At 47.5% G+C, this 10,014-nt stretch overlaps 1 pseudogene; it reads left to right on the forward strand.

Annotated features, from left to right (window-relative positions):
• The first annotated feature begins 8,912 nt into the window (after positions 1-8,912).
• LOC114623844 lies at positions 8,913-9,409 on the forward strand (annotated as a pseudogene).
• Positions 9,410-10,014: the final 605 nt, after the last annotated feature.

Below are 10,014 nucleotides of genomic sequence, written 5' to 3' on the forward strand. Positions count from 1 at the left end.
TTCCTCCAGCATCCACTTCTGCTATGTCGTGCTGCCTTGGTCCAGGAGCGAGCAGCCATGCATTGCGATCCCTGAAACAGGAAGCCAAAACCAAATCTTTGTTTACAGATGACCATCACTGTAGTTTCCGTATGACAACTGTAGCTTGTCATGTGACAGAAGACTAAACATTGAGCTTGTGACGTTGGAAAGAAAGAGCCTTGTTCTGGGAGGATCAGGAAAATAGGCATTGGGTCACAGCAAAGGTCTTGTGTTAGCAAGTGGCTGGAGGCAGTGTGGCTCAGTACCATGTGAGAAGAGCGAGAAGGGGAGGAAGACTGTACACGGTTAACACTTCACAGGATGTGCCCTCCATGGAGAAGTAAAGGGAAAAGAAAAATAGCAGGAAACTAGGGACCAGAGGGACCCCTGGATGGGGTGGGACTGTCTCACTGAGATCAGAGCTGCATCAAGAATGAACTACCATCTGGGACCTTGCAGTCCATTGGCTGCAGCCACCACTGACCACACTTGACCACACATGCAACCAGAAGGCGGCTCTGCAAACACCAGGATTGATTTATCATTGAAACTGCAGTGCTTTGGGTGGTTGTCATGAAGCAGGAGGTAATAGTTTGACGCTGTTTCTGGGGGGACATGGACAAGCATTTGCTCATCCCAGTCAGAGAGCACAACAGCCCAAAGTCCAGCTTAGAGAACCACTTAGTTTTACTGGGGCTCCTTATGGGAACAGAGAGGACTTAAAAACAGTTCTTCACCAAAGCCCACTTCATCATAGGTGACAGCTCTGTTGTAAATCTGAGGTTGCTCAGATTCACCATGACTGTCTTAGGGTTTCTATTGCTATGGACAGACACCATGACCACAGCAATCTTACAAAGGACAACATTTAATTGGGGCTGGCTTACAGTTTCAGAGGTTCAGTCCATTATTGTTATTGTGGCACCCAGGCAGCCATGATGCTGGAGATGCAGCTGAGAGTTCTACATCTTGATCCGAAGGCAGCAGAAACAATTGTGAACCACACTGAGTGCCAGAGTAAGACTCTGGCAAACCTTAGCTTACTGGAGACCCCCTGAGTGAACCACGAGGAGCCAGGAATCGATGAAAAAAGCAAGAGGAATTCATTGTTCCAACGTGTTGGGGTTGTCCTGTAACCGAAGGAGAGGTGGCGACCCTGGGCAGCCCATTTGGCCAGTTTTTATACAGTTTTTAGCAGTCATTAGGCATAATGTGATTGGCAGAATAGTGTGACTTTTTAAACTGATTGATCTTTAGGGGATAAGGTGGCAGGGACTTCTCTTGTCTGTAGGTGGCAAAAGTTGGTCCGTCCTGCAGAATATGTCTACGCGCTCTGGGCCTTCCCACCCATAGGTGGGTTCCCTCCCCTGTAGTCTGAGAAATGTTAATCAGCCTCTCCCTTCCTGGGGAGCAAGTGTCCCATGACCTTTCTGAAGTTCCTGAGCTGACCTCTTCATTCCCCCCTTGTCTTTGTGCACGCTTCAGTCCTGAAGCTCTTGTGGATAGTTATGCAGCTCATATCTCTGGTCCTCTCTACCTAGCTCTTGATATCTTTGTCTCAGGACCATCAACTGTACTGCATCTATGCAATCTTTAGTACGAGCACCTAAGTGATCCAAAATGCAGGGGCCAAAAGTCAGAGGCAGGAACAACATTATCAGTGGTTCTAACAATGTAGTAAACGAGGGGAGTTAGTTATTAAACCCAGACTCAAACCATCCTAGGGTTTGCTCCCCCTCTCTCTCTTGGCTAGTCCCTCCCGTACCTTTGCCATTGAATCCTTAACTATCCTCCTCTCACTCCCTGAATGGTCTTCAGTATGTGTTTCCCAATGTTCCACACCCTTAGGTAACATAGAAAAAGTAGTTGCCCTCCCTCCCCACTGATGGACCTGCTGCCGGCTTCTCTCATCTCAGGGGCACACAAATATGGGGGTTTCTCACAGGACACTCAACTTCGGGTGTCTGCACCCTAAGCCCCACCCTCTAAGGCTGCTTCTGGGACACAGTTTAGATTCAGAAGTCCCTTGTCCCTGACATTCAGGTAATCCCTGCCCCTGTGTCTCTAGGGTGGGGATATCCCAGGAGTAAAGGCCTGCCACTAACTTACAGAGATCAAAGACAAGGTCTGACCACCAGGCACAAGGGGGGCATTCCACTGTAGTGGACCAAGCCATATCCCTAGTGGCTGACATTACTTGCCAAGTTACTTTGGTAGGGTTGTAAGGGGTGCTGAGGCTCAACACGGGAAGGAAGATACACCATAGTCATTTAATGGTTTCCCCAGCCTTGCAGAACGGCAGGTGATCTTGAGCTTGAGGGGGTTGCTCAGGTGTCTGGCTGCTCTCCAGTTGGCATCAGGTGCAGGTGCTGTTCTGACATGAGTTACCCCATCCACTTTAACAGAGGGTGGGATGATCAACAACACCAGGAACGGCCCTTTCCACTTTTCTTACTCATGTGGAACCTCTAGGGTAACTGTGTTATATACATGGCACTAAGTGTAAGCCACAATTCCTGGTGGCTGATAGCTTGCAATTGAGCCATAAGATCCTTGTCACCACCGGGCAGTGGTGGCGCACACCTTTAATCCCAGCACTCGGGAGGCAGAGGCAGGCGGATTTCTGAGTTTGAGGCCAGCCTGGTCTACAGAGTGAGTTCCAGGACAGCCAGGGCTACACAGAGAAACCCTGTCTCGAAGAAAGAAAGAAAGAAAGAAAGAAAGAAAGAAAGAAAGAAAGAAAGAAAGAAAGAAAGAAAGAAAGGAAGGAAGGAAGGAAGGAAGGAAGGAAGGAAGGAAGGAAGGAAGGAAGGAAGAAGGAGATCCTTATCAGCCTGAAAAGTCACTTCTGTGGTCAAGAGCTGGGGTCAAGGGAGTGGGGGTCCCACACACACAGGAGGGGTGTTCTGGGCTCAGAGCAGGGCCAGGGCAAGGGGCACTCCCCAGGCAGCATCAGTTTCCAAAGACAATTTAGTTAAGGTCTCTTTTTAGGGTTCTGTTAATTTTTTTCTACCTGCCCCTGAGCTCTGGGGACGGTAACCACAATGAAGCTTCCAATTAATCCCCAATATCTCTGCCAGTCCCTCATTTATCTTAGAAACAAAAGCAAGACCGTTGGCTAATCCAATTGCCTTAGGCACTTGAAACCTCAGGAAGATTTCTTCTAATATCTCCTTGGCTACCATGGTAGCTGTTTCCTGCTTGGTGGGGAAAGCCCCGACTCATCCAGAGATAGTATCTACAAATACTAGACAGTATTTGTAACTATATTTTTATGGCTTAACTTATGTAAAATCGGCCTCCCAATATACTCTAGGCTGTTTTCCCCTAGGTCTTTTGCCCTGTTCACTCTTGGCTGCATAAGCATTTACTTGCTGGCATACCTTACACTGTTCTACTGTATCTCTGGCTAAAACCCTGAGGTCTATTACGTATGTCTTAGATCCCTTGACCACTTAGATGAACTTATCCCCTAAATGAGTCCTTCTGTGCATTTGGCCTAATAAGTCTTTTGCTTGCTTTCTGGGGAGCATAGTTCTCCCTTCTTGTGTGTGCCATTGTCCTTTCTTCTCTAGGTAACAGTTGGTAGGGTGGCTAGCAATCTGACTTCTTTCTTCTTCTGTGTGTTTTAAGTGAGGCCATCTCTTAATCTAGTCCCATTCCCAGTGGGTGTCTCTTGCAGGCCCATAACATGGACAGGCTCCTGTACAGCCACTTCTCAAGCCACTTGATCTGTCTGGGTATCGCCTCAGGCCACTGAGTCTCCTCCCTTCTGGTGTCCCCGGCAACAAATACTCACAGTTGCGCTTCATCAGGGCATCCAAGAGATCCAAGATTTCTTCTGATGCGATTTAGTCTGATTTCTTCCTCTCTCTTGGTATATAGCCCTGTGGACCTGGGCTGTGGCAAAGGCATACCTGCTATCCATGTAGATGTTAATTTTCTTGCCGGCCCCAAGTTCCAAGGCTGCTTTCTGCACCAACATTTGGAGGGGAGAGGTTCAGCCCAGATGACATTTGTTCTGTCCACCACAGCAGCACCAGTTCGTCTCTGACCAGCATAGAGAAAGCTACTCCCGTCTGTAGAGCAGGTAGCTTTGGCTCCCGGCAGGGATCAGTTGGAGAGGTCTTTCTTCCACCCATGTGTTCTCCTTTTGGGTCAGTTAGTTGCAGCCTATCAGGCAGGAAGTGTATCTTGACCCCCATCTTGGAGAGTAAGTCTCGCTCTAACAGAGGGTAGGGACAGTCTGGGATGACCATAAATGAATGGGACACCCGACCCATCCCTAGGTCCACTGTTCTTCGAGTAGTCCATGAATATATTTTAGTGCAAGTGGCTCCTTGGACCCAAGATCTTTTCTTGGAAATGGGACCATTGGCTTGGAGGAGAACCAAGTATTGAGCTCCTGTATTTACCAAGAATTAAGTGAGTTTCCCCTCTACTTTCTAGGTTACCCTGGACTCAGGGAGGGGGTCCAAACCCCATCCTTCCTAGTCGCTGTCTTCCCCCAGGGCTACCGCCTTTGCTGTTTGAGGGTGATTTTTCCAAGGCCTGGGATTTCCTGCTCCCAGCTTCCGTTTGTTGGGACACTCGTGGGGCCCAGCGGCCCCTCTCCTTGCAATGTGCACACCAGTCCTTTTCAAGGAGTTTTCTATCCCTCTTTGATTGGAGTCTCCCTTCTCTGCTTTCCCTAACTGCTGTAGCCAAGATTCTCTGTAAATTTCTTTCCTGTTGCCTTTCTTTTTCTCATCTCTCTTTCATCTTCTTCCTTTCTCTTTATTTGCTCTTTCTCTGTCTCCCTGTTATGGTAGACTTTCTCAGCAACCTACACTAAATCCTTTAATGACTGTAGTCCCTCTAGCCTCTGAAGCTTTTTCCTGATATCTACTAGCCTGGTCTATGAAGGCCATAGTGTGTACTGACAGAATGCCTCCACGAGCCACTGTGGGTGACTCATCTGGTCCCTGCCCCCTTGAGACCTGCCAATGGAGTCTGGTGGTAGGCTTTTAGGTGCCCCTTACCTTCAGCTGGAAGTCTAGGACATCAGGAGTTCAAGCAGGTCAGTTCAACTTGCCTTATGAAGAGATTAATTCACCAAGGTTTTATATTCTATAATATACAAATCTCAAAACAAATTTTAATACCATCAAGATAATTTTTGTTTCATATATATATATATATATATATATATATATATATATATACATCTCCAGCATAGTATTAAAACTAATATTAACCATTACAGTTCATAAAATCTAGAAACCTGGAACTCATTATACAATGTATAATCAAATCAACAGACTGGAGAATGTCCCTTATACTTATATGAGTCTCTTCTGGGTAGCCTTGCTGGTCTGAGCCTCTTCTAGTTAACTCTGCTGATCCAAGTGTTTCTTAACAGTCCTTACTGCTTGCATAAGATTGGGGATGGAGGGGCCTAGTGAAATTGGTTAGTTTCAGGGACTTCCTGAAAATTCTGAGTTGTTGACTTCCTGAGTCTTAAGGAACCTCCTTTTAAAACATCCTGTTATTTAAGGAACTTCTCTGTAGGACGGAATGTATCAATGCACAGGGTATTGCCATACAACAATAATAAAAACAATCTATAAAGTATCTACACACTAAGCAGAAGGGTTGAATGGCTTCTGGTAGCCTTAAGTCTGTCACTATACTCGATAACCTTGTTTTGATCCAAAGAAGGGCTGTATATAGCCTGGAAGAAGGATGGAACATATCAACTCCATCAAGCTGTCATACTCCACCATCTAAAAGTCTAGACGTTGGGCACTGGAATGACAGAAGAGACAGGTGGCGGTGGGGTTGCAGGGCCAAGACAAAGCATAATTCAACAGTATGGAACCTCTTTCCAAATGCAAATGTTCCAGGGTCGAGGTGTTAGTATACAGGCAATTCCACTGGGCTGCCCCCAGGGGCCCAGCAATTGCTCATGTTATTACCTGCTGTGGCCAGGTGCACCAGGTGCGTGCTAGGGATAACCAGGCCTGCCAGCCACTCCAGACCTCTCTGCATTCCCTCTCTTTGCAGACCCCTCTCTGACCCTCTTTCTGCTCTCATGGCTCCTCTCTGCTCCCTGTCTGTCTACATGTCCACTTGCCTGCCTCTATCCCGTCCTCAGGTTCTCACTCCTCTCCCCTCCCTCAATAAACCTCTTTTGCCCCGGATCTGTTGCATGGTGTAATTTCTCATGGGTAGACCTTGCCTCAGGCCCACTAAAAATACCTCCTCGTGATATTATATTTCATAACACCAAGACCATATCCTGTAGTGTCCAGGAGGCTTCAGACATTTTCCCTCACATGTGGTATCCATTTGAGGGCAATCTTTCCAGGTGGGTGGTATGAGGGTCCTAGAAGAAAAGGTCAAGTCTGTAAAAACAAAGTTGAGGCCAGGGTGTCTGTATGGTTAGGTGTGGGATCAGGGTGTCTGTATGGTTGGGTGTGGGACCAGGGTGTCTGTATGGTTGGATGTGGGGTACCTTTTACAAACACAAGCCAAACACATGGACAGGCTAGTGGATATAGAAATGAGTGAATGAATGACCACAATTTCCCTCTCATTCTGAAACTGAGTGTCCAGTGGTTTATCCTCTGCCTCGAAGCATTTGCAAGGTGAGGAGGTAGGAGCAACAGGCCATAGACATGGTTATAACCATGACCGGACAAGGCTGCAGGACATGCCTGCAGAGGCCTTCCCACCCTCCTTTGGAACTGATGATGTTGGTCTGGGAGAATACAGGAAGAAAAGATTCCAGTGTTGTCCTAGACACAGCCTCACTTAAGATTCAGGTGGACCCTAGTATGTGTGACTGGCAGACAAGATGGCTCAGTGTTAGCTGGTACATGAGGAGTCACATAGGCAGCAGAAGGGCTCAAGGGTCCAGAAACTCCAGTTTTTTGTAGGAGAATGAGCATGTGGGAGAGGTTCTTGGGGCCACTCTGGAATCACTTTGGCTATGGTTTGAATATGTGCATCTCCTAACATTCACAGGCTGAAATAGTAACCTCTAAGGTGACGGAGACGGGGTGGGGCCTTTGAGGATTGTAAGTCTTTATGAGAGGGCTCCACAGAGCTCCGTTTCCCTTGTCATGCGAGGTCAGAAACAGGCGCAGTCTCTGGGAGCCAGAAAACAAGCCTTCAGTAGATAGAATGATCTGGAGCTCTGAACTTGGACTTTGCAGCTTCGAGATGTGTAAAAGATGAATTTCTGTTGTTTACTTGATACCCAGTGGATGACATCTTATTACTGTAGCCCACACTGAGTGGGAGACTTCTGCATCCATTACCTAAGCTTGCAGGGGATAAGGCTCTGCCCACTAAGCGGCCTAAATGACAGAAATGAACTCTCTTCTATCTCTGGAGGTTGGAAGTCCAAAGTCAGGTGTCAGCAGGGTCTTCCTAAGCTTTCTAGAGGAAGGACTGTAAAAACTTAAAATCAATAAAAAGCTCAGATTTCGGTTTTAAACTCAAATATTAACTTCCCCCAGGGACACATCCCGGGAGAAGCACATTTCAAAGACTCAAACAAACATTCCAGGAAAAAAAGACTCAAGATAAGAGTTTATGAGCCCTTAGCACAGTAAAACCTGGGTAAACAGAAGCTACTTAAGCTGATTCTGTTTGTTGTAAAAGATAAGGTGCAAATTTGAGTTACTTAGGAACTGAACCTGGGAACGGAAACTAGGCTTCAGAACAAATGTTTGAAATCTTTTTTTGTTGTTGTTGTTTACTTTGAAAAACAATTTTTTATTGAATATTTTATTTATTTACATTTTAGATGTCATCCCTTTTACCAATCCCCCCTCCCCGAGAAATCTTTTTTTAATATTGTCCAAGAAGCAATTAACTGTCTTTGTAAACTTGTATATAAACCACCCTTTACCCCAATTCAGGGTTCCCTCTTGCCTTCGAGCAGAGGGGTCCTGGTGCACCAGCCACTATCAATTCTTCAATAAACCTCATGCAAATTGCAGCGAGTCTGGTCCGTGAGTATCTCTGGGGGAGCATGTCCTGTGGGTTTGAATCTTTAACATCTAACAGGACCTGACATGGGATGTCTCAGCACAGAGATGGAGACCTTCTCCTGATGTCCCTCAGCCACAGTATCTGTTCATCTTTGTGTTTTCATAAGAATGCCAGTTTATTGGCTTAGGCCCCACCCCCACCTCATTTAAGCTTAATTTTTTCTAATTGCTCCTGCACATATAGGTCCACTAGAGAATATGGCTTCAGTGTAAGACTGAGGTACAGTTCAGTCTTAGCACATGTGTGTAGCAGACACATGTGCAGTGAGCTGAATGTGGGGAGGCAGGAAGCTAGGCCCCTGCTACTTTTTCTTTTTAAAGCCACTTTGTACTAGGTGGGGAAGATCCAGGTTGAAGGCTCTTCTGGAGTTCAGAAGGGATCAGAGCATTCTCCTCTGAGACCCCAATTATTTCCTGCTGCATGAAGAGGTTTTTTTTTTTTTTTTAACTAACTTGAGGGTGTATCCTCTCATCCCATTCACCAGGCATTTAAACGTGAACCACAAATCTGCGCCCGTGGGGCTGAGCCTTTCAGGGGGGAGCTGAGGTCACTCTCCCTCAGGGAGATGAGCCCACCCCCTAGCTCCTGGGTTCTGGCCCATGACTTATAACAGGTGCTTCCTCCCAGAATGTTTCCCTGTGTCAAACCCAGAGCCACAAAGGCTTCCATTAGACCGTTCTGGTAAGTGACGTTGCAGAGCCCAGAAAGCCTGGGAGGGTGGTGAGCAGGAACCAGGGGTGCAATGACCCTTTGAGGTTTCTCCTCAAAGCCGGGAGGAGAGTGCTCCCTAGCTGGTCATGGCCTGGGAGCAGTGGCTCTCAGGGGCAGGGTGCTGCAGGTCTGGAATCATGGCCTGGACGTCTGTCCTGCTCGTGCTGCTGGCCCACCTCACAGGTAAGGGAACTCTTGGGGCCCAGAGCCTCCTTGGCCCTCCTCTTGCCTTGCTCTGCCCCAGTGATGGGCAAGCTTCTATCTTCTCAGGTTGTGGCCCTCAGCCCATGCTGCACCAGCCACCATCAGCCTCTTCCTCCCTTGGAACCACCATCCGCCTCACCTGTACCCTGAGCAGCAATGATAACATTGGCATTTACAGCATTTACTGGTACCAGCAGAGGCCGGGCCACCCTCCCAGTATCTGCTGAGATACTTCTCACACTCAGACAAGCACCAGGGTTCCAATATCCCACCTCGCTTCTCCGGATCCAAAGATACGGCCAGGAACCTGGGGTATCTGAGCATCTCTGAACTGCAGCCTGAGGACGAGGCTGTGTATTACTGTGCCGTGGGGCTCTGGAGCCAGGAAAAAGAGAAGAGGATGGAGAGGGAGTGGGAAGGAGAAAAGTAGCATACAGTTTCAGAATCTTAGGCTCTGAAGACATTCAGACCCTGAACCAAAGATGGAGTTTGCTTTGCTAGGCTAGTCTGTATGGGAAAGAGGGGTAGAACATGGGGCTTTGCAGAGCCAAGAAGATGGAGCCATCCAGCTTTTCCTTGTATTGCAGTGTTGCTATGAGCCCCATGGGAGGCTGGATTGTAGAATTAAAGCCGTTTTAACTGAGTTTGGCTTGGCTGGTTTGTGATCTCAGAAGCAGTTTAAGAACTGGCTAGGTCAAAGGTACCTGGAACCTGACTAGTCACGCTCAGTTTGGTCACATACCCATCTCTTAGGCAGAGCATTTGCCTGAGTCCTATTGTTATGATCATGGGGCAAATGGATGATAAAAACATCTTGGAGGGGGACCTTCTTGCAGGGACAGGGTGTCCTGTTGTCATCTCCACAGTCGCAGAGTAAAGGAGCCCAGAAAATGTCATCACTGGGCCTCTACTTTGGGGAGAGCAGGTTCCCCTCATTGTTACTAGTGATGTTTTGGGATGAACAGACCTTTGTCATGGGGCTGCCTGTGCATTGTGGGTGTGGCCTCTGCTACCAGATGCAGTACACAGCACATG

The sequence above is a fragment of the Grammomys surdaster genome, unplaced genomic scaffold, assembly GCF_004785775.1.
Source record: "Grammomys surdaster isolate TR1022 unplaced genomic scaffold, NIH_TR_1.0 202, whole genome shotgun sequence".
Lineage (NCBI taxonomy): Eukaryota > Metazoa > Chordata > Mammalia > Rodentia > Muridae > Grammomys > Grammomys surdaster.